Genomic DNA, 27,681 nt, shown 5'->3' with positions numbered 1-27,681 from the left:
CAGCTAGCCAGCCCTGTGGGCCTTGCTGCTGCTGCAGCCAAAAAACAAAAGGTGGTGCTGCTGCTGCTTCTGCTGCTTCTGCTTCTGCTTGTGTCTGGCCGCTGTTGGAGCGTCCAGGCACAGGACTTCTGCTGCTGCTGACTAAATGGCCTCCTTAATTGGATCATTTGAGTAGCCAGCACACCTGTGCAGGTAGGGCATGACTTGATAGCGGGTGGGTGCTGAATGTTCCTAATTGACAAAATAAGATTAATGCTTATGAAGAAATATAAAATCTCATCCCTTCCCCAATATCGCGCCACACCCCTACCCCTTAATTCCCTGGTTGAACTTGATGGACATATGTCTTTTTTCGACCGTACTAACTATGTAACTATGTAACATAACATGGGGGGGGGGGTCTCCTGGCTGTTCACACAGGTGTGTCATTGCTGTACATTGACCATGCATTGCTTCTGTGGTATTGCAAAGGCAAAGACAAATGCTTCCAGCCATCCATTGCACTAATGGATTGGTCATCAGCTGGCTGTCTATGTCCCGCATCAATATAGACCAAAGTACAGAGGGTTAGGCTATGCTATTGTGCACCTACCTGATGCATCAGAAGGTGCGAGGCCCTTGCTAAATTCTGTGCACAGACTTTGAGATCTATACTTTAGACTGTATCTAAACCTGCTCCAACATGGACTGACATTCTGGCCTACTTTCAGCCGATGCGACTTGTCTGTCGCTGAACAGTCGCTTTTTATGTATTCAGCACCTATGTATAATGTTGTAAAAATGCTCTAGAAGCTAAAGTCGCAGAAATGTCACACATATTTGGCCTGCAACTTTCTGTGCGACAAATTCAGACAGGAAAAATCAGTATAAATCCTTAGAAAATTATCCCCCAGTGTCTCCATCTGCTGGCGGTATTGAATAAACATTGCTGCACTGATGGGGTATGCATTAGACGAAAAAAAAGAAGAAAAAGAAGAATAATACGCCCAGAAAAGAGGCGAAAAGGAGAAAAACGTAAAAAAACCTGAAAAAAAAGTAAGAGGAAGAGAAGGGAAAAAAAGGTGGAAATGGGTTTAAAAGTGATTTCGGCGGAGAAATATATATATATATATATATATATATATATATATATATATATATACGCGCACACACACACATATATATAAACGTATTCTCCGTTGAGATATTGCAGCCGCTGCTGTGTCCAGGCCCAGGAGCCTTAGCACTGTGCTGTGATGTCACTCAATACCACTGATATCACTAGGTGTAAACAACATCTCTCCTTTGCTGTGTATGTGACTATGGAGCTGTTTGGTGATGTCGTCTATTATGGCCTTCATAGAAGCAACAGGAGATTGTTGCATCCATCTAGAACCCTCAGAACTACAGTGCTATGATGTCACTCACTTCCACAGGCCTTGCAGAGTGTAAACAACAACAACCCAGCTTTGTTGTGTATGTAACCATAGGGATTTGTGATGTCACCTAGAACCTTCACAGCAGCGACAGCTTTATGAGGAGCATCAGCACTGCTCTGCCTGAGCAGAACCATCACCGCCATAGGTTGTCAAATAACCCGGGTTTAACCCACACAGGTAAGTCCAATGGGGTGCAGGCATGTCCTCTATGCTTACAGCTTCCCGTGGGTGTTGGTTTGATACCGTTTGGGGACAGCCAAGGAGGCATCTGCAGGCAACAAAGGTAGGTGTGTGCTTGTGTGTGTGTTTCCTATGCAGATCCTAAGCCCAGTGTCACATGCAAGTAGGAGGAGTAAGAAGGGTTCCTGGCAAATCCGGGTTATGGATTGCATTTAAAAAGGCCCCGTGGGAGTGCAATGGGCCCCTGTCTTGCTGCTTAGCAATAATGGTATGGGTTTAGGTTCTGCTGTGTGTACTGGTGGTTGACTGCCCCCCAGCCCAGAGTGTGCATGGAAAATTGTCTGGCAGCCTCCCTGACAGCAAGCAGTGATAGTGCCCATGAAGGGCACCTTGTTGGGCCCGCCCCTTTCACGGTTATCGCTTCTCGGCCTTTTGGCTAAGATCAAGTGTAGTATCTGTTCTTATCAGTTTAATATCTGATACGTCCCCTATCTGGGGACCATATATTAAATGGATTTTTGAGAACGGGGGCCGATTTCGAAGCTTGCTTCCGTCGCCCTATGCATTGACCCGATATGGCAGTATCTTCGGGTACAGTGCACCACCCCCTTACAGGGTTAAAAAGAAAGATTCCTACTTTCATTGCTACCTGCTTGCTGGCTAGCCAGCTAGCCAGCCCTGTTGGCCTTGCTGCTGCTGCAGCCAAAAAACAAAAGGTGGTGCTGCTGCTGCTTCTGCTGCTTCTGCTTCTGCTTGTGTCTGGCCGCTGTTGGAGCGTCCAGGCACAGGACTTCTGCTGCTGCTGACTAAATGGCCTCCTTAATTGGATCATTTGAGTAGCCAGCACACCTGTGCAGGTAGGGCATGACATGATAGGCAGCTGCCTTGATAGCGGGTGGGTGCTGAATGTTCCTAATTGACAAAATAAGATTAATGCTTATGAAGAAATATAAAATCTCATCCCTTCCCCAATATCGCGCCACACCCCTACCCCTTAATTCCCTGGTTGAACTTGATGGACATATGTCTTTTTTCGACCGTACTAACTATGTAACTATGTAACATAACATGGGGGGGGGGGGGGGGGGTCTCCTGGCTGTTCACACAGGTGTGTCATTGCTGTACATTGACCATGCATTGCTTCTGTGGTATTGCAAAGGCAAAGACAAATGCTTCCAGCCATCCATTGCACTAATGGATTGGTCATCAGCTGGCTGTCTATGTCCCGCATCAATATAGACCAAAGTACAGAGGGTTAGGCTATGCTATTGTGCACCTACCTGATGCATCAGAAGGTGCGAGGCCCTTGCTAAATTCTGTGCACAGACTTTGAGATCTATACTTTAGACTGTATCTAAACCTGCTCCAACATGGACTGACATTCTGGCCTACTTTCAGCCGATGCGACTTGTCTGTCGCTGAACAGTCGCTTTTTATGTATTCAGCACCTATGTATAATGTTGTAAAAATGCTCTAGAAGCTAAAGTCGCAGAAATGTCACACATATTTGGCCTGCAACTTTCTGTGCGACAAATTCAGACAGGAAAAATCAGTATAAATCCTTAGAAAATTATCCCCCAGTGTCTCCATCTGCTGGCGGTATTGAATAAGCATTGCTGCACTGATGGGGTATGCATTAGACGAAAAAAAAGAAGAAAAAGAAGAATAATACGCCCAGAAAAGAGGCGAAAAGGAGAAAAACGTAAAAAAACGTGAAAAAAAAGTAAGAGGAAGAGAAGGGGAAAAAAAGGTGGAAATGGGTTTAAAAGTGATTTCGGCGGAGAAATATATATATATATGTATATATATATATATATATATATATATATATATATATATATATACGCGCACACACACACATATATATAAACGTATTCTCCGTTGAGATATTGCAGCCGCTGCTGTGTCCAGGCCCAGGAGCCTTAGCACTGTGCTGTGATGTCACTCAATACCACTGACATCACTAGGTGTAAACAACATCTCTCCTTTGCTGTGTATGTGACTATGGAGCTGTTTGGTGATGTCGTCTATTATGGCCTTCATAGAAGCAACAGGAGATTGTTGCATCCATCTAGAACCCTCAGAACTACAGTGCTATGATGTCACTCACTTCCACAGGCCTTGCAGAGTGTAAACAACAACAACCCAGCTTTGTTGTGTATGTAACCATAGGGATTTGTGATGTCACCTAGAACCTTCACAGCAGCGACAGCTTTATGAGGAGCATCAGCACTGCTCTGCCTGAGCAGAACCATCACCGCCATAGGTTGTCAAATAACCCGGGTTTAACCCACACAGGTAAGTCCAATGGGGTGCAGGCATGTCCTCTATGCTTACAGCTTCCCGTGGGTGTTGGTTTGATACCGTTTGGGGACAGCCAAGGAGGCATCTGCAGGCAACAAAGGTAGGTGTGTGCTTGTGTGTGTGTTTCCTATGCAGATCCTAAGCCCAGTGTCACATGCAAGTAGGAGGAGTAAGAAGGGTTCCTGGCAAATCCGGGTTATGGATTGCATTTAAAAAGGCCCCGTGGGAGTGCAATGGGCCCCTGTCTTGCTGCTTAGCAATAATGGTATGGGTTTAGGTTCTGCTGTGTGTACTGGTGGTTGACTGCCCCCCAGCCCAGAGTGTGCATGGAAAATTGTCTGGCAGCCTCCCTGACAGCAAGCAGTGATAGTGCCCATGAAGGGCACCTTGTTGGGCCCGCCCCTTTCACGGTTATCGCTTCTCGGCCTTTTGGCTAAGATCAAGTGTAGTATCTGTTCTTATCAGTTTAATATCTGATACGTCCCCTATCTGGGGACCATATATTAAATGGATTTTTGAGAACGGGGGCCGATTTCGAAGCTTGCTTCCGTCGCCCTATGCATTGACCCGATATGGCAGTATCTTCGGGTACAGTGCACCACCCCCTTACAGGGTTAAAAAGAAAGATTCCTACTTTCATTGCTACCTGCTTGCTGGCTAGCCAGCTAGCCAGCCCTGTGGGCCTTGCTGCTGCTGCAGCCAAAAAACAAAAGGTGGTGCTGCTGCTGCTTCTGCTGCTTCTGCTTCTGCTTGTGTCTGGCCGCTGTTGGAGCGTCCAGGCACAGGACTTCTGCTGCTGCTGACTAAATGGCCTCCTTAATTGGATCATTTGAGTAGCCAGCACACCTGTGCAGGTAGGGCATGACATGATATGCAGCTGCCTTGATAGCGGGTGGGTGCTGAATGTTCCTAATTGACAAAATAAGATTAATGCTTATGAAGAAATATAAAATCTCATCCCTTCCCCAATATCGCGCCACACCCCTACCCCTTAATTCCCTGGTTGAACTTGATGGACATATGTCTTTTTTCGACCGTACTAACTATGTAACTATGTAACATAACATGGGGGGGGGGGGGGGGGGTCTCCTGGCTGTTCACACAGGTGTGTCATTGCTGTACATTGACCATGCATTGCTTCTGTGGTATTGCAAAGGCAAAGACAAATGCTTCCAGCCATCCATTGCACTAATGGATTGGTCATCAGCTGGCTGTCTATGTCCCGCATCAATATAGACCAAAGTACAGAGGGTTAGGCTATGCTATTGTGCACCTACCTGATGCATCAGAAGGTGCGAGGCCCTTGCTAAATTCTGTGCACAGACTTTGAGATCTATACTTTAGACTGTATCTAAACCTGCTCCAACATGGACTGACATTCTGGCCTACTTTCAGCCGATGCGACTTGTCTGTCGCTGAACAGTCGCTTTTTATGTATTCAGCACCTATGTATAATGTTGTAAAAATGCTCTAGAAGCTAAAGTCGCAGAAATGTCACACATATTTGGCCTGCAACTTTCTGTGCGACAAATTCAGACAGGAAAAATCAGTATAAATCCTTAGAAAATTATCCCCCAGTGTCTCCATCTGCTGGCGGTATTGAATAAGCATTGCTGCACTGATGGGGTATGCATTAGACGAAAAAAAAGAAGAAAAAGAAGAATAATACGCCCAGAAAAGAGGCGAAAAGGAGAAAAACGTAAAAAAACGTGAAAAAAAAGTAAGAGGAAGAGAAGGGAAAAAAAGGTGGAAATGGGTTTAAAAGTGATTTCGGCGGAGATATATATATATATATATATATATATATATATATATATATATATATATATATATATACGCGCACACACACACATATATATAAACGTATTCTCCGTTGAGATATTGCAGCCGTTGCTGTGTCCAGGCCCAGGAGCCTTAGCACTGTGCTGTGATGTCACTCAATACCACTGACATCACTAGGTGTAAACAACATCTCTCCTTTGCTGTGTATGTGACTATGGAGCTGTTTGGTGATGTCGTCTATTATGGCCTTCATAGAAGCAACAGGAGATTGTTGCATCCATCTAGAACCCTCAGAACTACAGTGCTATGATGTCACTCACTTCCACAGGCCTTGCAGAGTGTAAACAACAACAACCCAGCTTTGTTGTGTATGTAACCATAGGGATTTGTGATGTCACCTAGAACCTTCACAGCAGCGACAGCTTTATGAGGAGCATCAGCACTGCTCTGCCTGAGCAGAACCATCACCGCCATAGGTTGTCAAATAACCCGGGTTTAACCCACACAGGTAAGTCCAATGGGGTGCAGGCATGTCCTCTATGCTTACAGCTTCCCGTGGGTGTTGGTTTGATACCGTTTGGGGACAGCCAAGGAGGCATCTGCAGGCAACAAAGGTAGGTGTGTGCTTGTGTGTGTGTTTCCTATGCAGATCCTAAGCCCAGTGTCACATGCAAGTAGGAGGAGTAAGAAGGGTTCCTGGCAAATCCGGGTTATGGATTGCATTTAAAAAGGCCCCGTGGGAGTGCAATGGGCCCCTGTCTTGCTGCTTAGCAGTAATGGTATGGGTTTAGGTTCTGCTGTGTGTACTGGTGGTTGACTGCCCCCCAGCCCAGAGTGTGCATGGAAAATTGTCTGGCAGCCTCCCTGACAGCAAGCAGTGATAGTGCCCATGAAGGGCACCTTGTTGGGCCCGCCCCTTTCACGGTTATCGCTTCTCGGCCTTTTGGCTAAGATCAAGTGTAGTATCTGTTCTTATCAGTTTAATATCTGATACGTCCCCTATCTGGGGACCATATATTAAATGGATTTTTGAGAACGGGGGCCGATTTCGAAGCTTGCTTCCGTCGCCCTATGCATTGACCCGATATGGCAGTATCTTCGGGTACAGTGCACCACCCCCTTACAGGGTTAAAAAGAAAGATTCCTACTTTCATTGCTACCTGCTTGCTGGCTAGCCAGCTAGCCAGCCCTGTGGGCCTTGCTGCTGCTGCAGCCAAAAAACAAAAGGTGGTGCTGCTGCTGCTTCTGCTGCTTCTGCTTCTGCTTGTGTCTGGCCGCTGTTGGAGCGTCCAGGCACAGGACTTCTGCTGCTGCTGACTAAATGGCCTCCTTAATTGGATCATTTGAGTAGCCAGCACACCTGTGCAGGTAGGGCATGACATGATAGGCAGCTGCCTTGATAGCGGGTGGGTGCTGAATGTTCCTAATTGACAAAATAAGATTAATGCTTATGAAGAAATATAAAATCTCATCCCTTCCCCAATATCGCGCCACACCCCTACCCCTTAATTCCCTGGTTGAACTTGATGGACATATGTCTTTTTTCGACCGTACTAACTATGTAACTATGTAACATAACATGGGGGGGGGGGGGGGTCTCCTGGCTGTTCACACAGGTGTGTCATTGCTGTACATTGACCATGCATTGCTTCTGTGGTATTGCAAAGGCAAAGACAAATGCTTCCAGCCATCCATTGCACTAATGGATTGGTCATCAGCTGGCTGTCTATGTCCCGCATCAATATGGACCAAAGTACAGAGGGTTAGGCTATGCTATTGTGCACCTACCTGATGCATCAGAAGGTGCGAGGCCCTTGCTAAATTCTGTGCACAGACTTTGAGATCTATACTTTAGACTGTATCTAAACCTGCTCCAACATGGACTGACATTCTGGCCTACTTTCAGCCGATGCGACTTGTCTGTCGCTGAACAGTCGCTTTTTATGTATTCAGCACCTATGTATAATGTTGTAAAAATGCTCTAGAAGCTAAAGTCGCAGAAATGTCACACATATTTGGCCTGCAACTTTCTGTGCGACAAATTCAGACAGGAAAAATCAGTATAAATCCTTAGAAAATTATCCCCCAGTGTCTCCATCTGCTGGCGGTATTGAATAAGCATTGCTGCACTGATGGGGTATGCATTAGACGAAAAAAAAGAAGAAAAAGAAGAATAATACGCCCAGAAAAGAGGCGAAAAGGAGAAAAACGTAAAAAAACGTGAAAAAAAAGTAAGAGGAAGAGAAGGGAAAAAAAGGTGGAAATGGGTTTAAAAGTGATTTCGGCGGAGAAATATATATATATATATATATATATACGCGCACACACACACATATATATAAACGTATTCTCCGTTGAGATATTGCAGCCGCTGCTGTGTCCAGGCCCAGGAGCCTTAGCACTGTGCTGTGATGTCACTCAATACCACTGACATCACTAGGTGTAAACAACATCTCTCCTTTGCTGTGTATGTGACTATGGAGCTGTTTGGTGATGTCGTCTATTATGGCCTTCATAGAAGCAACAGGAGATTGTTGCATCCATCTAGAACCCTCAGAACTACAGTGCTATGATGTCACTCACTTCCACAGGCCTTGCAGAGTGTAAACAACAACAACCCAGCTTTGTTGTGTATGTAACCATAGGGATTTGTGATGTCACCTAGAACCTTCACAGCAGCGACAGCTTTATGAGGAGCATCAGCACTGCTCTGCCTGAGCAGAACCATCACCGCCATAGGTTGTCAAATAACCCGGGTTTAACCCACACAGGTAAGTCCAATGGGGTGCAGGCATGTCCTCTATGCTTACAGCTTCCCGTGGGTGTTGGTTTGATACCGTTTGGGGACAGCCAAGGAGGCATCTGCAGGCAACAAAGGTAGGTGTGTGCTTGTGTGTGTGTTTCCTATGCAGATCCTAAGCCCAGTGTCACATGCAAGTAGGAGGAGTAAGAAGGGTTCCTGGCAAATCCGGGTTATGGATTGCATTTAAAAAGGCCCCGTGGGAGTGCAATGGGCCCCTGTCTTGCTGCTTAGCAATAATGGTATGGGTTTAGGTTCTGCTGTGTGTACTGGTGGTTGACTGCCCCCCAGCCCAGAGTGTGCATGGAAAATTGTCTGGCAGCCTCCCTGACAGCAAGCAGTGATAGTGCCCATGAAGGGCACCTTGTTGGGCCCGCCCCTTTCACGGTTATCGCTTCTCGGCCTTTTGGCTAAGATCAAGTGTAGTATCTGCATTTGGTCTGGTCGGAAGGTGTCTGTGGTACCCCGCTTCTCGGCCTTGGGGGATTGTCTCTCCTTACGGAGGGACTTCACCCCCTTGCTGCTATTGGGGAGCGGGCTTAGTCCACAGACAACGGGTTGCGATCCCCCTGTCTCTGGGACCTTGTGTCTCAGAAGGCATTTTCGGTACGTTGAGCGTTACCTGTAGCTTCGGAAGCACCTAGGGTACCCCCGACCTCTGCCTTGGGTAAGGGTTCCGCTTTTATAGCGGGATTCCGAGCCCCTGCTGCTATTGGGGAAGGGGCTTAGTCCCTGGGTGTGGAAGATGCCGTTCTCCTGGACTTTCCCCTCTGGGGAAATGTCGATGCGAAATACCATCCGCATAGAGGTGTCGGAGAGCCATCGTCAGTTGAAGAACCTCCGCTTCATTGCGGAGGTGATTCTTCTTGACTACTTCCGCCTCAATAGGGAGGACATCCTGTGTCTAAATGACCAGGAAAGCCGTGGCCTGTATACCGTCACCTTCACGGCCACGGCGTGTTGCGATAACATCTATGCAACCTTGTCTGGTGCGGACCAGAGGGACGATCGACTCGACGGTCTTTCGTTCCAGTTCCTCTATGGTGAGGAACATATACCGTTGGTGGTGGCTATGCACAGCCCTCATGTGACCACGGAGGATATAGCCACTTTTCTTCGACGATACTGCGAAGAGGTGCGATTCGCAAACAAAATCTTGAACTCCGTGCGGTTCTGGAACGGCAAGAGGAAGTTCTGGGTCAAGCTCCGTAAGGATCCCGGTGGTATTGGGGGTCTTTGCCATCCGCCCCCAAATTTTGCCATCGGGAGAGTTCGGGGCTTCCTGTTCTATCCTCAAATGCCTATGTATTGCCGAAATTGCTTGAGGTTTGGCCACACCCAGGAGACCTGCGGCGCGGAGCGTGTGATTCGCTGCAATAGGTGTGGCCAAGAAGGTCACATAGCCTCAAGATGTAGCCATACGATAAGGTGCAACCTCTGCGGAGAGGAAAATCACAATTTTAATTCCTGTCCCCATAAAGCAAAAACTACGATGGGTGGGTCAAGGCTGGGCCCACCCAAAGAGGGGACAGGACAAAAGACGTCCTTTTTTAAGATGCCCAAACCCCAGATGGCAGGTACTGATGGGTCCAGGCCCAAGACCTCTGGTGCTCCATCGGGGGGCCCACCGGTGGTAGTGCTAGGGGGAGGCCATGGGGATTCCACGAAGCCCGGGCGGGTGATCGAGTTTACTGCCCGGGAAATTGAAAGACGTCGATCGACTTCCTACCTGGCTCAAGAGCCCGCCAAAACTTCTGAAGGGGGCTCACCTGTGGCGGGTGGCAGCCGACGGGCCTCGGTGGGGGCAGAGGTGGACCCAAAATTGCAACATAAGCCAGGTACTGGCTTGGCCCAGGGTCGCCCTGCTCCGGACGAAGAGGCCCCGGTGAAAGCCCGCCGGAAGGGGAGCCAGGTGGCCAGGTCTGAGCCCGGTCCTGTTACTCCGCCTATACAGGACAGGGCCAAGAAGACAAGTGGCGCCAAACCAGGGTTTGCTGCCCCGCCAGCAGTGGACCCGGTGGGTAAAACTGGCCATCGTCGATCGATGGGGAAGTTGGAGCAACAGTCCTCAGCAACGCTTGCTGGGGAACAAGCGATGAAAACTTCCCAAGGTAGCGGCAAAGGTTCCGGAAAAGAGGCCTCACAGGCCCCTGTGCAGCAGTTCCAGTCGTCAAAAGATGAAAGAAGACGCAGATCCATCAGCCGGGGGCCAGAGATTACATCGAGTGAGAGCAACACAGAGGATATGGACAGCAGTGTGACATTTAAAAGACAAAGAGAAGAAGAAGAGGAAGACATTCAAAGGAAAGCGGCGTGCCGTAGTTCGGACGAGAGCGAGCTCAGGGTCGGGGCATCATCGATCTCAAGCTCCGACCCTCAGAACATCAAGGAGCTGATGACCCCGCAGGCGGGGGATGACGGTACGCAGCTTATTATTGACTTTGATTCTCCAAGCACGGACTCTCCATAAACTATGCCTATCCCTGTAAAAATTGCCTCACTCAATGTGAGGTCCTTAAAGAGCCCTGATCGCAGGGCTGCTTTATTTTCTTATCTAGAGACATGTGACTTTGACCTTTGCCTGCTACAAGAATGTGGAATCCCTAGTAAAATGGACTATAAAGACTTAAAAGAAGACTGGAAGCTGGGCCCATCCATATGGTCCGGTGCAAATGACTGTCGTTCTGTGGGTGTTGGGCTGCTCTGCCGAGGCCAGTCCTTTTCTATTCATACAGTAACTGAGATTGTGCCTGGCAGAGCTCTTTTAATTCATCTATATTTTAATGGACTTTTAATTCGTGTTTTAAATGTGTATGCCCCTCCTGATAAACAGGAGCGGGCAGAACTATTTGAAATTTTACCACTGTTTTGTGTTGGGTCTTCCCCCCTGCTGGTGGGAGGTGATTTTAACTGCATACGTGATGGGGAACACCGGCAGGGTGGGGATATTAATCGTAAAGACCGCACTTCTTACCTGCTTAAAAATTTTATTGATGATTTTAATTTGAAAGATTGCTGGAAGGATCTCTTGCCGGAGGACCCGGGCGCCACATGGTCCAATGGAAGAGTGAGCTCCAGAATCAATTTTATTTTTTCCTCTAGAGCTTTTAAACCCCTGAAATGCACGCTCGAGCAGAATATCTTCTCTGATCATAAGCTCCTCTTGGTGGGCCTGGAGCTAGAGGGGGAGCAAAAAGCAAAAAGGGGCCTCTGGAGATTAAACACCACACTCCTAGAGGACCCTGAGATAAAAGAGGAGTTTGTGCGGACCTACCAATGCTGGCAATCACAAAGAAAACCCCACGAGCCTATGCTGCACTGGTGGGAGGGCACCAAATCTAAAATCAGATTTTTTTTTATCAAAGCAGGTAAGAAGAAGGCAAAAATGGAAAAACAGTGGTTTTATGTTCTTAACATGCGTTTAAATGTACTTTTTAAATCTGTTCTTATCAGTTTAATATCTGATACGTCCCCTATCTGGGGACCATATATTAAATGGATTTTTGAGAACGGGGGCCGATTTCGAAGCTTGCTTCCGTCGCCCTATGCATTGACCCGATATGGCAGTATCTTCGGGTACAGTGCACCACCCCCTTACAGGGTTAAAAAGAAAGATTCCTACTTTCATTGCTACCTGCTTGCTGGCTAGCCAGCTAGCCAGCCCTGTGGGCCTTGCTGCTGCTGCAGCCAAAAAACAAAAGGTGGTGCTGCTGCTGCTTCTGCTGCTTCTGCTTCTGCTTGTGTCTGGCCGCTGTTGGAGCGTCCAGGCACAGGACTTCTGCTGCTGCTGACTAAATGGCCTCCTTAATTGGATCATTTGAGTAGCCAGCACACCTGTGCAGCTAGGGCATGACATGATAGGCAGCTGCCTTGATAGCGGGTGGGTGCTGAATGTACCTAATTGACAAAATAAGATTAATGCTTATGAAGAAATATAAAATCTCATCCCTTCCCCAATATCGCGCCACACCCCTACCCCTTAATTCCCTGGTTGAACTTGATGGACATATGTCTTTTTTCGACCGTACTAACTATGTAACTATGTAACATAACATGGGGGGGGGGGGGGTCTCCTGGCTGTTCACACAGGTGTGTCATTGCTGTACATTGACCATGCATTGCTTCTGTGGTATTGCAAAGGCAAAGACAAATGCTTCCAGCCATCCATTGCACTAATGGATTGGTCATCAGCTGGCTGTCTATGTCCCGCATCAATATAGACCAAAGTACAGAGGGTTAGGCTATGCTATTGTGCACCTACCTGATGCATCAGAAGGTGCGAGGCCCTTGCTAAATTCTGTGCACAGACTTTGAGATCTATACTTTAGACTGTATCTAAACCTGCTCCAACATGGACTGACATTCTGGCCTACTTTCAGCCGATGCGACTTGTCTGTCGCTGAACAGTCGCTTTTTATGTATTCAGCACCTATGTATAATGTTGTAAAAATGCTCTAGAAGCTAAAGTCGCAGAAATGTCACACATATTTGGCCTGCAACTTTCTGTGCGACAAATTCAGACAGGAAAAATCAGTATAAATCCTTAGAAAATTATCCCCCAGTGTCTCCATCTGCTGGCGGTATTGAATAAGCATTGCTGCACTGATGGGGTATGCATTAGACGAAAAAAAAAGAAGAAAAAGAAGAATAATACGCCCAGAAAAGAGGCGAAAAGGAGAAAAACGTAAAAAAACCTGAAAAAAAAGTAAGAGGAAGAGAAGGGAAAAAAAGGTGGAAATGGGTTTAAAAGTGATTTCGGCGGAGAAATATATATATATATATATATATATATATATATATATATATATATATACGCGCACACACACACATATATATAAACGTATTCTCCGTTGAGATATTGCAGCCGCTGCTGTGTCCAGGCCCAGGAGCCTTAGCACTGTGCTGTGATGTCACTCAATACCACTGACATCACTAGGTGTAAACAACATCTCTCCTTTGCTGTGTATGTGACTATGGAGCTGTTTGGTGATGTCGTCTATTATGGCCTTCATAGAAGCAACAGGAGATTGTTGCATCCATCTAGAACCCTCAGAACTACAGTGCTATGATGTCACTCACTTCCACAGGCCTTGCAGAGTGTAAACAACAACAACCCAGCTTTGTTGTGTATGTAACCATAGGGATTTGTGATGTCACCTAGAACCTTCACAGCAGCGACAGCTTTATGAGGAGCATCAGCACTGCTCTGCCTGAGCAGAACCATCACCGCCATAGGTTGTCAAATAACCCGGGTTTAACCCACACAGGTAAGTCCAATGGGGTGCAGGCATGTCCTCTATGCTTACAGCTTCCCGTGGGTGTTGGTTTGATACCGTTTGGGGACAGCCAAGGAGGCATCTGCAGGCAACAAAGGTAGGTGTGTGCTTGTGTGTGTGTTTCCTATGCAGATCCTAAGCCCAGTGTCACATGCAAGTAGGAGGAGTAAGAAGGGTTCCTGGCAAATCCGGGTTATGGATTGCATTTAAAAAGGCCCCGTGGGAGTGCAATGGGCCCCTGTCTTGCTGCTTAGCAATAATGGTATGGGTTTAGGTTCTGCTGTGTGTACTGGTGGTTGACTGCCCCCCAGCCCAGAGTGTGCATGGAAAATTGTCTGGCAGCCTCCCTGACAGCAAGCAGTGATAGTGCCCATGAAGGGCACCTTGTTGGGCCCGCCCCTTTCACGGTTATCGCTTCTCGGCCTTTTGGCTAAGATCAAGTGTAGTATCTGTTCTTATCAGTTTAATATCTGATACGTCCCCTATCTGGGGACCATATATTAAATGGATTTTTGAGAACGGGGGCCGATTTCGAAGCTTGCTTCCGTCGCCCTATGCATTGACCCGATATGGCAGTATCTTCGGGTACAGTGCACCACCCCCTTACAGGGTTAAAAAGAAAGATTCCTACTTTCATTGCTACCTGCTTGCTGGCTAGCCAGCTAGCCAGCCCTGTGGGCCTTGCTGCTGCTGCAGCCAAAAAACAAAAGGTGGTGCTGCTGCTGCTTCTGCTGCTTCTGCTTCTGCTTGTGTCTGGCCGCTGTTGGAGCGTCCAGGCACAGGACTTCTGCTGCTGCTGACTAAATGGCCTCCTTAATTGGATCATTTGAGTAGCCAGCACACCTGTGCAGGTAGGGCATGACATGATAGGCAGCTGCCTTGATAGCGGGTGGGTGCTGAATGTTCCTAATTGACAAAATAAGATTAATGCTTATGAAGAAATATAAAATCTCATCCCTTCCCCAATATCGCGCCACACCCCTACCCCTTAATTCCCTGGTTGAACTTGATGGACATATGTCTTTTTTCGACCGTACTAACTATGTAACTATGTAACATAACATGGGGGGGGGGGGGGGTCTCCTGGCTGTTCACACAGGTGTGTCATTGCTGTACATTGACCATGCATTGCTTCTGTGGTATTGCAAAGGCAAAGACAAATGCTTCCAGCCATCCATTGCACTAATGGATTGGTCATCAGCTGGCTGTCTATGTCCCGCATCAATATAGACCAAAGTACAGAGGGTTAGGCTATGCTATTGTGCACCTACCTGATGCATCAGAAGGTGCGAGGCCCTTGCTAAATTCTGTGCACAGACTTTGAGATCTATACTTTAGACTGTATCTAAACCTGCTCCAACATGGACTGACATTCTGGCCTACTTTCAGCCGATGCGACTTGTCTGTCGCTGAACAGTCGCTTTTTATGTATTCAGCACCTATGTATAATGTTGTAAAAATGCTCTAGAAGCTAAAGTCGCAGAAATGTCACACATATTTGGCCTGCAACTTTCTGTGCGACAAATTCAGACAGGAAAAATCAGTATAAATCCTTAGAAAATTATCCCCCAGTGTCTCCATCTGCTGGCGGTATTGAATAAGCATTGCTGCACTGATGGGGTATGCATTAGACGAAAAAAAAGAAGAAAAAGAAGAATAATACGCCCAGAAAAGAGGCGAAAAGGAGAAAAACGTAAAAAAACGTGAAAAAAAAGTAAGAGGAAGAGAAGGGAAAAAAAGGTGGAAATGGGTTTAAAAGTGATTTCGGCGGAGAAATATATATATATATATATATATATATATATATATATACGCGCACACACACACATATATATAAACGTATTCTCCGTTGAGATATTGCAGCCGCTGCTGTGTCCAGGCCCAGGAGCCTTAGCACTGTGCTGTGATGTCACTCAATACCACTGACATCACTAGGTGTAAACAACATCTCTCCTTTGCTGTGTATGTGACTATGGAGCTGTTTGGTGATGTCGTCTATTATGGCCTTCATAGAAGCAACAGGAGATTGTTGCATCCATCTAGAACCCTCAGAACTACAGTGCTATGATGTCACTCACTTCCACAGGCCTTGCAGAGTGTAAACAACAACAACCCAGCTTTGTTGTGTATGTAACCATAGGGATTTGTGATGTCACCTAGAACCTTCACAGCAGCGACAGCTTTATGAGGAGCATCAGCACTGCTCTGCCTGAGCAGAACCATCACCGCCATAGGTTGTCAAATAACCCGGGTTTAACCCACACAGGTAAGTCCAATGGGGTGCAGGCATGTCCTCTATGCTTACAGCTTCCCGTGGGTGTTGGTTTGATACCGTTTGGGGACAGCCAAGGAGGCATCTGCAGGCAACAAAGGTAGGTGTGTGCTTGTGTGTGTGTTTCCTATGCAGATCCTAAGCCCAGTGTCACATGCAAGTAGGAGGAGTAAGAAGGGTTCCTGGCAAATCCGGGTTATGGATTGCATTTAAAAAGGCCCCGTGGGAGTGCAATGAGCCCCTGTCTTGCTGCTTAGCAATAATGGTATGGGTTTAGGTTCTGCTGTGTGTACTGGTGGTTGACTGCCCCCCAGCCCAGAGTGTGCATGGAAAATTGTCTGGCAGCCTCCCTGACAGCAAGCAGTGATAGTGCCCATGAAGGGCACCTTGTTGGGCCCGCCCCTTTCACGGTTATCGCTTCTCGGCCTTTTGGCTAAGATCAAGTGTAGTATCTGTTCTTATCAGTTTAATATCTGATACGTCCCCTATCTGGGGACCATATATTAAATGGATTTTTGAGAACGGGGGCCGATTTCGAAGCTTGCTTCCGTCGCCCTATGCATTGACCCGATATGGCAGTATCTTCGGGTACAGTGCACCACCCCCTTACAGGGTTAAAAAGAAAGATTCCTACTTTCATTGCTACCTGCTTGCTGGCTAGCCAGCTAGCCAGCCCTGTGGGCCTTGCTGCTGCTGCAGCCAAAAAACAAAAGGTGGTGCTGCTGCTGCTTCTGCTGCTTCTGCTTCTGCTTGTGTCTGGCCGCTGTTGGAGCGTCCAGGCACAGGACTTCTGCTGCTGCTGACTAAATGGCCTCCTTAATTGGATCATTTGAGTAGCCAGCACACCTGTGCAGGTAGGGCATGACATGATAGGCAGCTGCCTTGATAGCGGGTGGGTGCTGAATGTTCCTAATTGACAAAATAAGATTAATGCTTATGAAGAAATATAAAATCTCATCCCTTCCCCAATATCGCGCCACACCCCTACCCCTTAATTCCCTGGTTGAACTTGATGGACATATGTCTTTTTTCGACCGTACTAACTATGTAACTATGTAACATAACATGGGGGGGGGTCTCCTGGCTGTTCACACAGGTGTGTCATTGCTGTACATTGACCATGCATTGCTTCTGTGGTATTGCAAAGGCAAAGACAAATGCTTCCAGCCATCCATTGCACTAATGGATTGGTCATCAGCTGGCTGTCTATGTCCCGCATCAATATAGACCAAAGTACAGAGGGTTAGGCTATGCTATTGTGCACCTACCTGATGCATCAGAAGGTGCGAGGCCCTTGCTAAATTCTGTGCACAGACTTTGAGATCTATACTTTAGACTGTATCTAAACCTGCTCCAACATGGACTGACATTCTGGCCTACTTTCAGCCGATGCGACTTGTCTGTCGCTGAACAGTCGCTTTTTATGTATTCAGCACCTATGTATAATGTTGTAAAAATGCTCTAGAAGCTAAAGTCGCAGAAATGTCACACATATTTGGCCTGCAACTTTCTGTGCGACAAATTCAGACAGGAAAAATCAGTATAAATCCTTAGAAAATTATCCCCCAGTGTCTCCATCTGCTGGCGGTATTGAATAAGCATTGCTGCACTGATGGGGTATGCATTAGACGAAAAAAAAGAAGAAAAAGAAGAATAATACGCCCAGAAAAGAGGCGAAAAGGAGAAAAACGTAAAAAAACGTGAAAAAAAAGTAAGAGGAAGAGAAGGGAAAAAAAGGTGGAAATGGGTTTAAAAGTGATTTCGGCGGAGAAATATATATATATATATATATATATATATATATATATACGCGCACACACACACATATATATAAACGTATTCTCCGTTGAGATATTGCAGCCGCTGCTGTGTCCAGGCCCAGGAGCCTTAGCACTGTGCTGTGATGTCACTCAATACCACTGACATCACTAGGTGTAAACAACATCTCTCCTTTGCTGTGTATGTGACTATGGAGCTGTTTGGTGATGTCGTCTATTATGGCCTTCATAGAAGCAACAGGAGATTGTTGCATCCATCTAGAACCCTCAGAACTACAGTGCTATGATGTCACTCACTTCCACAGGCCTTGCAGAGTGTAAACAACAACAACCCAGCTTTGTTGTGTATGTAACCATAGGGATTTGTGATGTCACCTAGAACCTTCACAGCAGCGACAGCTTTATGAGGAGCATCAGCACTGCTCTGCCTGAGCAGAACCATCACCGCCATAGGTTGTCAAATAACCCGGGTTTAACCCACACAGGTAAGTCCAATGGGGTGCAGGCATGTCCTCTATGCTTACAGCTTCCCGTGGGTGTTGGTTTGATACCGTTTGGGGACAGCCAAGGAGGCATCTGCAGGCAACAAAGGTAGGTGTGTGCTTGTGTGTGTGTTTCCTATGCAGATCCTAAGCCCAGTGTCACATGCAAGTAGGAGGAGTAAGAAGGGTTCCTGGCAAATCCGGGTTATGGATTGCATTTAAAAAGGCCCCGTGGGAGTGCAATGGGCCCCTGTCTTGCTGCTTAGCAATAATGGTATGGGTTTAGGTTCTGCTGTGTGTACTGGTGGTTGACTGCCCCCCAGCCCAGAGTGTGCATGGAAAATTGTCTGGCAGCCTCCCTGACAGCAAGCAGTGATAGTGCCCATGAAGGGCACCTTGTTGGGCCCGCCCCTTTCACGGTTATCGCTTCTCGGCCTTTTGGCTAAGATCAAGTGTAGTATCTGTTCTTATCAGTTTTTCATGCCGGTGGACAGTAACGCCGGTATGGGGCTGGTGGGGATGGGTGCTGCATGGAGGATGCAGGTGTACCAGGGCTTTCCGGGGCTGGTTCTGAGGAATCAGCTCGACGGCTGCCCCGATGTGACCTGTTCCCTCCGGGTCTCGCCATGAGGCTGAGAGGGTCTAGAGCCGAGGTACTTTTGTGCCTCGGGGAGTGGTGACCCCGAGGTGCCGAAACTCACTGGGAGGATAGGCTCACTGAGTTGAAGCACGGGCACCATAATCTCTTCACCTTGTGGCACTCACCTCTTGATTCCCGGCCTTCTGGCTAGGATCAGAGAAATTTTTATAGATCCGGCCGGATGTCCGGGCAGTATATCTGCACACATTCACTTATTTATTTCTTTTTTGTCTCACTGTGTCACTTTTTGCGTGTTGTGTGTTCACAGGATTGGTCAGGATGCGGTAGCCCTTCTGGGTGTCCCTCCTGGCGGTCTAGGGGAGGTGTGTGTGGCCATTAGGTTCCGCACCTCCCTGCAAACACCCCGGGTACTCCTGCTTTGGCAGGGTACCTACCGTAATCGGCTCTGCGGGCAGATACCTTGGCTAACGCCAAGGGGGATGCCGGGAGCATTTGTGGTCCCCTAGTAGCTTCGGCGAAAAGGGACATCGAACCTGGAACCTCGCAGGTACCTTTTGGTCCGGAGGCGAAGGGTAAGGTTTGTTGGGGGGCCTCTCTCCTATCGGAGAAGGGCTTGCGATAGACCGCATCCTTTGTGCACGTTTTTTTTAGTGTAACACGTTTGCACTTTTTCTTGCACTTTGGGTGAATCGAAAGCACGTTCCTCGGCTTTAGATAAAATAAAGTAGTATCTGTTCTTATCAGTTTAATATCTGATACGTCCCCTATCTGGGGACCATATATTAAATGGATTTTTGAGAACGGGGGCCGATTTTGAAGCTTGCTTCCGTCGCCCTATGCATTGACCCGATATGGCAGTATCTTCGGGTACAGTGCACCACCCCCTTACAGGGTTAAAAAGAAAGATTCCTATTTTCATTGCTACCTGCTTGCTGGCTAGCCAGCTAGCCAGCCCTGTGGGCCTTGCTGCTGCTGCAGCCAAAAAACAAAAGGTGGTGCTGCTGCTGCTTCTGCTGCTTCTGCTTCTGCTTGTGTCTGGCCGCTGTTGGAGCGTCCAGGCACAGGACTTCTGCTGCTGCTGACTAAATGGCCTCCTTAATTGGATCATTTGAGTAGCCAGCACACCTGTGCAGGTAGGGCATGACATGATAGGCAGCTGCCTTGATAGCGGGTGGGTGCTGAATGTTCCTAATTGACAAAATAAGATTAATGCTTATGAAGAAATATAAAATCTCATCCCTTCCCCAATATCGCGCCACACCCCTACCCCTTAATTCCCTGGTTGAACTTGATGGACATATGTCTTTTTTCGACCGTACTAACTATGTAACTATGTAACATAACATGGGGGGGGGGGGTCTCCTGGCTGTTCACACAGGTGTGTCATTGCTGTACATTGACCATGCATTGCTTCTGTGGTATTGCAAAGGCAAAGACAAATGCTTCCAGCCATCCATTGCACTAATGGATTGGTCATCAGCTGGCTGTCTATGTCCCGCATCAATATAGACCAAAGTACAGAGGGTTAGGCTATGCTATTGTGCACCTACCTGATGCATCAGAAGGTGCGAGGCCCTTGCTAAATTCTGTGCACAGACTTTGAGATCTATACTTTAGACTGTATCTAAACCTGCTCCAACATGGACTGACATTCTGGCCTACTTTCAGCCGATGCGACTTGTCTGTCGCTGAACAGTCGCTTTTTATGTATTCAGCACCTATGTATAATGTTGTAAAAATGCTCTAGAAGCTAAAGTCGCAGAAATGTCACACATATTTGGCCTGCAACTTTCTGTGCGACAAATTCAGACAGGAAAAATCAGTATAAATCCTTAGAAAATTATCCCCCAGTGTCTCCATCTGCTGGCGGTATTGAATAAGCATTGCTGCACTGATGGGGTATGCATTAGACGAAAAAAAAGAAGAAAAAGAAGAATAATACGCCCAGAAAAGAGGCGAAAAGGAGAAAAACGTAAAAAAACGTGAAAAAAAAGTAAGAGGAAGAGAAGGGAAAAAAAGGTGGAAATGGGTTTAAAAGTGATTTCGGCGGAGAAATATATATATATATATATATATATATATATATATATATATATATACGCGCACACACACACATATATATAAACGTATTCTCCGTTGAGATATTGCAGCCGCTGCTGTGTCCAGGCCCAGGAGCCTTAGCACTGTGCTGTGATGTCACTCAATACCACTGACATCACTAGGTGTAAACAACATCTCTCCTTTGCTGTGTATGTGACTATGGAGCTGTTTGGTGATGTCGTCTATTATGGCCTTCATAGAAGCAACAGGAGATTGTTGCATCCATCTAGAACCCTCAGAACTACAGTGCTATGATGTCACTCACTTCCACAGGCCTTGCAGAGTGTAAACAACAACAACCCAGCTTTGTTGTGTATGTAACCATAGGGATTTGTGATGTCACCTAGAACCTTCACAGCAGCGACAGCTTTATGAGGAGCATCAGCACTGCTCTGCCTGAGCAGAACCATCACCGCCATAGGTTGTCAAATAACCCGGGTTTAACCCACACAGGTAAGTCCAATGGGGTGCAGGCATGTCCTCTATGCTTACAGCTTCCCGTGGGTGTTGGTTTGATACCGTTTGGGGACAGCCAAGGAGGCATCTGCAGGCAACAAAGGTAGGTGTGTGCTTGTGTGTGTGTTTCCTATGCAGATCCTAAGCCCAGTGTCACATGCAAGTAGGAGGAGTAAGAAGGGTTCCTGGCAAATCCGGGTTATGGATTGCATTTAAAAAGGCCCCGTGGGAGTGCAATGGGCCCCTGTCTTGCTGCTTAGCAATAATGGTATGGGTTTAGGTTCTGCTGTGTGTACTGGTGGTTGACTGCCCCCCAGCCCAGAGTGTGCATGGAAAATTGTCTGGCAGCCTCCCTGACAGCAAGCAGTGATAGTGCCCATGAAGGGCACCTTGTTGGGCCCGCCCCTTTCACGGTTATCGCTTCTCGGCCTTTTGGCTAAGATCAAGTGTAGTATCTGTTCTTATCAGTTTAATATCTGATACGTCCCCTATCTGGGGACCATATATTAAATGGATTTTTGAGAACGGGGGCCGATTTCGAAGCTTGCTTCCGTCGCCCTATGCATTGACCCGATATGGCAGTATCTTCGGGTACAGTGCACCACCCCCTTACAGGGTTAAAAAGAAAGATTCCTACTTTCATTGCTACCTGCTTGCTGGCTAGCCAGCTAGCCAGCCCTGTGGGCCTTGCTGCTGCTGCAGCCAAAAAACAAAAGGTGGTGCTGCTGCTGCTGCTTCTGCTGCTTCTGCTTCTGCTTGTGTCTGGCCGCTGTTGGAGCGTCCAGGCACAGGACTTCTGCTGCTGCTGACTAAACGGCCTCCTTAATTGGATCATTTGAGTAGCCAGCACACCTGTGCAGGTAGGGCATGACATGATAGGCAGCTGCCTTGATAGCGGGTGGGTGCTGAATGTTCCTAATTGACAAAATAAGATTAATGCTTATGAAGAAATATAAAATCTCATCCCTTCCCCAATATCGCGCCACACCCCTACCCCTTAATTCCCTGGTTGAACTTGATGGACATATGTCTTTTTTCGACCGTACTAACTATGTAACTATGTAACATAACATGGGGGGGGGGGGGGGTCTCCTGGCTGTTCACACAGGTGTGTCATTGCTGTACATTGACCATGCATTGCTTCTGTGGTATTGCAAAGGCAAAGACAAATGCTTCCAGCCATCCATTGCACTAATGGATTGGTCATCAGCTGGCTGTCTATGTCCCGCATCAATATAGACCAAAGTACAGAGGGTTAGGCTATGCTATTGTGCACCTACCTGATGCATCAGAAGGTGCGAGGCCCTTGCTAAAGTCTGTGCACAGACTTTGAGATCTATACTTTAGACTGTATCTAAACCTGCTCCAACATGGACTGACATTCTGGCCTACTTTCAGCCGATGCGACTTGTCTGTCGCTGAACAGTCGCTTTTTATGTATTCAGCACCTATGTATAATGTTGTAAAAATGCTCTAGAAGCTAAAGTCGCAGAAATGTCACACATATTTGGCCTGCAACTTTCTGTGCGACAAATTCAGACAGGAAAAATCAGTATAAATCCTTAGAAAATTATCCCCCAGTGTCTCCATCTGCTGGCGGTATTGAATAAGCATTGCTGCACTGATGGGGTATGCATTAGACGAAAAAAAAGAAGAAAAAGAAGAATAATACGCCCAGAAAAGAGGCGAAAAGGAGAAAAACGTAAAAAAACGTGAAAAAAAAGTAAGAGGAAGAGAAGGGAAAAAAAGGTGGAAATGGGTTTAAAAGTGATTTCGGCGGAGAAATATATATATATATATATATATATATATATATATATATATATATATATACGCGCACACACACACATATATATAAACGTATTCTCCGTTGAGATATTGCAGCCGCTGCTGTGTCCAGGCCCAGGAGCCTTAGCACTGTGCTGTGATGTCACTCAATACCACTGACATCACTAGGTGTAAACAACATCTCTCCTTTGCTGTGTATGTGACTATGGAGCTGTTTGGTGATGTCGTCTATTATGGCCTTCATAGAAGCAACAGGAGATTGTTGCATCCATCTAGAACCCTCAGAACTACAGTGCTATGATGTCACTCACTTCCACAGGCCTTGCAGAGTGTAAACAACAACAACCCAGCTTTGTTGTGTATGTAACCATAGGGATTTGTGATGTCACCTAGAACCTTCACAGCAGCGACAGCTTTATGAGGAGCATCAGCACTGCTCTGCCTGAGCAGAACCATCACCACCATAGGTTGTCAAATAACCCGGGTTTAACCCACACAGGTAAGTCCAATGGGGTGCAGGCATGTCCTCTATGCTTACAGCTTCCCGTGGGTGTTGGTTTGATACCGTTTGGGGACAGCCAAGGAGGCATCTGCAGGCAACAAAGGTAGGTGTGTGCTTGTGTGTGTGTTTCCTATGCAGATCCTAAGCCCAGTGTCACATGCAAGTAGGAGGAGTAAGAAGGGTTCCTGGCAAATCCGGGTTATGGATTGCATTTAAAAAGGCCCCGTGGGAGTGCAATGGGCCCCTGTCTTGCTGCTTAGCAATAATGGTATGGGTTTAGGTTCTGCTGTGTGTACTGGTGGTTGACTGCCCCCCAGCCCAGAGTGTGCATGGAAAATTGTCTGGCAGCCTCCCTGACAGCAAGCAGTGATAGTGCCCATGAAGGGCACCTTGTTGGGCCCGCCCCTTTCACGGTTATCGCTTCTCGGCCTTTTGGCTAAGATCAAGTGTAGTATCTGTTCTTATCAGTTTAATATCTGATACGTCCCCTATCTGGGGACCATATATTAAATGGATTTTTGAGAACGGGGGGCCGATTTCGAAGCTTGCTTCCGTCGCCCTATGCATTGACCCGATATGGCAGTATCTTCGGGTACAGTGCACCACCCCCTTACAGGGTTAAAAAGAAAGATTCCTACTTTCATTGCTACCTGCTTGCTGGCTAGCCAGCTAGCCAGCCCTGTGGGCCTTGCTGCTGCTGCAGCCAAAAAACAAAAGGTGGTGCTGCTGCTGCTTCTGCTGCTTCTGCTTCTGCTTGTGTCTGGCCGCTGTTGGAGCGTCCAGGCACAGGACTTCTGCTGCTGCTGACTAAACGGCCTCCTTAATTGGATCATTTGAGTAGCCAGCACACCTGTGCAGGTAGGGCATGACATGATAGGCAGCTGCCTTGATAGCGGGTGGGTGCTGAATGTTCCTAATTGACAAAATAAGATTAATGCTTATGAAGAAATATAAAATCTCATCCCTTCCCCCAATATCGCGCCACACCCCTACCCCTTAATTCCCTGGTTGAACTTGATGGACATATGTCTTTTTTCGACCGTACTAACTATGTAACTATGTAACATAACATGGGGGGGGGGGGGGGGGGTCTCCTGGCTGTTCACACAGGTGTGTCATTGCTGTACATTGACCATGCATTGCTTCTGTGGTATTGCAAAGGCAAAGACAAATGCTTCCAGCCATCCATTGCACTAATGGATTGGTCATCAGCTGGCTGTCTATGTCCCGCATCAATATAGACCAAAGTACAGAGGGTTAGGCTATGCTATTGTGCACCTACCTGATGCATCAGAAGGTGCGAGGCCCTTGCTAAATTCTGTGCACAGACTTTGAGATCTATACTTTAGACTGTATCTAAACCTGCTCCAACATGGACTGACATTCTGGCCTACTTTCAGCCGATGCGACTTGTCTGTCGCTGAACAGTCGCTTTTTATGTATTCAGCACCTATGTATAATGTTGTAAAAATGCTCTAGAAGCTAAAGTCGCAGAAATGTCACACATATTTGGCCTGCAACTTTCTGTGCGACAAATTCAGACAGGAAAAATCAGTATAAATCCTTAGAAAATTATCCTTCAGTGTCTCCATCTGCTGGCGGTATTGAAAAAGCATTGCTGCACTGATGGGGTATGCATTAGACGAAAAAAAAGAAGAAAAAGAAGAATAATACGCCCAGAAAAGAGGCGAAAAGGAGAAAAACGTAAAAAAACGTGAAAAAAAAGTAAGAGGAAGAGAAGGGGAAAAAAAGGTGGAAATGGGTTTAAAAGTGATTTCGGCGGAGAAATATATATATATATATATATATATATATATATATATATATATATATACGCGCACACACACACATATATATAAACGTATTCTCCGTTGAGACATTGCAGCCGCTGCTGTGTCCAGGCCCAGAGCCTTAGCACTGTGCTGTGATGTCACTCAATACCACTGACATCACTAGGTGTAAACAACATCTCTCCTTTGCTGTGTATGTGACTATGGAGCTGTTTGGTGATGTCGTCTATTATGGCCTTCATAGAAGCAACAGGAGATTGTTGCATCCATCTAGAACCCTCAGAACTACAGTGCTATGATGTCACTCACTTCCACAGGCCTTGCAGAGTGTAAACAACAACAACCCAGCTTTGTTGTGTATGTAACCATAGGGATTTGTGATGTCACCTAGAACCTTCACAGCAGCGACAGCTTTATGAGGAGCATCAGCACTGCTCTGCCTGAGCAGAACCATCACCGCCATAGGTTGTCAAATAACCCGGGTTTAACCCACACAGGTAAGTCCAATGGGGTGCAGGCATGTCCTCTATGCTTACAGCTTCCCGTGGGTGTTGGTTTGATACCGTTTGGGGACAGCCAAGGAGGCATCTGCAGGCAACAAAGGTAGGTGTGTGCTTGTGTGTGTGTTTCCTATGCAGATTCTAAGCCCAGTGTCACATGCAAGTAGGAGGAGTAAGAAGGGTTCCTGGCAAATCCGGGTTATGGATTGCATTTAAAAAGGCCCCGTGGGAGTGCAATGGGCCCCTTGTCTTGCTGCTTAGCAATAATGGTATGGGTTTAGGTTCTGCTGTGTGTACTGGTGGTTGACTGCCCCCCAGCCCAGAGTGTGCATGGAAAATTGTCTGGCAGCCTCCCTGACAGCAAGCAGTGATAGTGCCCATGAAGGGCACCTTGTTGGGCCCGCCCCTTTCACGGTTATCGCTTCTCGGCCTTTTGGCTAAGATCAAGTGTAGTATCTGTTCTTATCAGTTTAATATCTGATACGTCCCCTATCTGGGGACCATATATTAAATGGATTTTTGAGAACGGGGGCCGATTTCGAAGCTTGCTTCCGTCGCCCTATGCATTGACCCGATATGGCAGTATCTTCGAGGTACAGTGCACCACCCCCTTACAGGGTTAAAAAGAAAGATTCCTACTTTCATTGCTACCTGCTTGCTGGCTAGCCAGCTAGCCAGCCCTGTGGGCCTTGCTGCTGCTGCAGCCAAAAAACAAAAGGTGGTGCTGCTGCTGCTTCTGCTGCTTCTGCTTCTGCTTGTGTCTGGCCGCTGTTGGAGCGTCCAGGCACAGGGACTTCTGCTGCTGCTGACTAAATGGCCTCCTTAATTGGATCATTTGAGTAGCCAGCACACCTGTGCAGGTAGGGCATGACATGATAGGCAGCTGCCTTGATAGCGGGTGGGTGCTGAATGTTCCTAATTGACAAAATAAGATTAATGCTTATGAAGAAATATAAAATCTCATCCCTTCCCCAATATCGCGCCACACCCCTACCCCTTAATTCCCTGGTTGAACTTGATGGACATATGTCTTTTTTCGACCGTTACTAACTATGTAACTATGTAACATAACATGGGGGGGGGGGGGGGGGTCTCCTGGCTGTTCACACAGGTGTGTCATTGCTGTACATTGACCATGCATTGCTTCTGTGGTATTGCAAAGGCAAAGACAAATGCTTCCAGCCATCCATTGCACTAATGGATTGGTCATCAGCTGGCTGTCTATGTCCCGCATCAATATAGACCAAAGTACAGAGGGTTAGGCTATGCTATTGTGCACCTACCTGATGCATCAGAAGGTGCGAGGCCCTTGCTAAATTCTGTGCACAGACTTTGAGATCTATACTTTAGACTGTATCTAAACCTGCTCCAACATGGACTGACATTCTGGCCTACTTTCAGCCGATGCAACTTGTCTGTCGCTGAACAGTCGCTTTTTATGTATTCAGCACCTATGTATAATGTTGTAAAAATGCTCTAGAAGCTAAAGTCGCAGAAATGTCACACATATTTGGCCTGCAACTTTCTGTGCGACAAATTCAGACAGGAAAAATCAGTATAAATCCTTAGAAAATTATCCCCCAGTGTCTCCATCTGCTGGCGGTATTGAATAAGCATTGCTGCACTGATGGGGTATGCATTAGACGAAAAAA

At 46.9% G+C, this 27,681-nt stretch overlaps 10 non-coding genes and 2 pseudogenes across 10 annotated transcripts; all 12 read left to right on the top strand.

Annotated features, from left to right (window-relative positions):
* The first annotated feature begins 2,014 nt into the window (after window positions 1-2,014).
* LOC130315163 (U2 spliceosomal RNA) lies at window positions 2,015-2,205 on the top strand. The gene has a single exon (XR_008862740.1). It is a non-coding gene; the product is annotated as a U2 spliceosomal RNA (small nuclear RNA).
* Window positions 2,206-4,315: 2,110 nt separating this feature from the next.
* Window positions 4,316-4,506, top strand: LOC130315162 (U2 spliceosomal RNA). Its single transcript, XR_008862739.1, has one exon. It is a non-coding gene; the product is annotated as a U2 spliceosomal RNA (small nuclear RNA).
* Window positions 4,507-6,611: 2,105 nt separating this feature from the next.
* On the top strand, window positions 6,612-6,802 carry LOC130315160 (U2 spliceosomal RNA). The gene has a single exon (XR_008862738.1). It is a non-coding gene; the product is annotated as a U2 spliceosomal RNA (small nuclear RNA).
* Window positions 6,803-8,874: 2,072 nt separating this feature from the next.
* LOC130315242 (U2 spliceosomal RNA) lies at window positions 8,875-9,092 on the top strand (annotated as a pseudogene).
* A 2,794-nt stretch (window positions 9,093-11,886) lies between these two features.
* Window positions 11,887-12,076, top strand: LOC130315223 (U2 spliceosomal RNA). Its single transcript, XR_008862793.1, has one exon. It is a non-coding gene; the product is annotated as a U2 spliceosomal RNA (small nuclear RNA).
* Window positions 12,077-14,170: 2,094 nt separating this feature from the next.
* Window positions 14,171-14,361, top strand: LOC130315159 (U2 spliceosomal RNA). Its single transcript, XR_008862737.1, has one exon. It is a non-coding gene; the product is annotated as a U2 spliceosomal RNA (small nuclear RNA).
* A 2,084-nt stretch (window positions 14,362-16,445) lies between these two features.
* Window positions 16,446-16,636, top strand: LOC130315158 (U2 spliceosomal RNA). The gene has a single exon (XR_008862736.1). It is a non-coding gene; the product is annotated as a U2 spliceosomal RNA (small nuclear RNA).
* Window positions 16,637-18,714: 2,078 nt separating this feature from the next.
* On the top strand, window positions 18,715-18,902 carry LOC130315236 (U2 spliceosomal RNA). The gene has a single exon (XR_008862801.1). It is a non-coding gene; the product is annotated as a U2 spliceosomal RNA (small nuclear RNA).
* Window positions 18,903-19,596: 694 nt separating this feature from the next.
* LOC130315218 (U2 spliceosomal RNA) lies at window positions 19,597-19,776 on the top strand (annotated as a pseudogene).
* A 2,089-nt stretch (window positions 19,777-21,865) lies between these two features.
* On the top strand, window positions 21,866-22,056 carry LOC130315157 (U2 spliceosomal RNA). Its single transcript, XR_008862735.1, has one exon. It is a non-coding gene; the product is annotated as a U2 spliceosomal RNA (small nuclear RNA).
* A 2,099-nt stretch (window positions 22,057-24,155) lies between these two features.
* LOC130315199 (U2 spliceosomal RNA) lies at window positions 24,156-24,347 on the top strand. Its single transcript, XR_008862773.1, has one exon. It is a non-coding gene; the product is annotated as a U2 spliceosomal RNA (small nuclear RNA).
* A 2,099-nt stretch (window positions 24,348-26,446) lies between these two features.
* Window positions 26,447-26,638, top strand: LOC130315215 (U2 spliceosomal RNA). Its single transcript, XR_008862788.1, has one exon. It is a non-coding gene; the product is annotated as a U2 spliceosomal RNA (small nuclear RNA).
* The last annotated feature ends 1,043 nt before the right edge of the window (window positions 26,639-27,681 follow it).

Source organism: Hyla sarda, unplaced genomic scaffold, assembly GCF_029499605.1.
Source record: "Hyla sarda isolate aHylSar1 unplaced genomic scaffold, aHylSar1.hap1 scaffold_186, whole genome shotgun sequence".
NCBI classification, from domain to species: domain Eukaryota; kingdom Metazoa; phylum Chordata; class Amphibia; order Anura; family Hylidae; genus Hyla; species Hyla sarda.
Note: the sequence above shows the minus strand (reverse complement) of the source record. Positions and strands in the feature narration are given on the sequence as shown.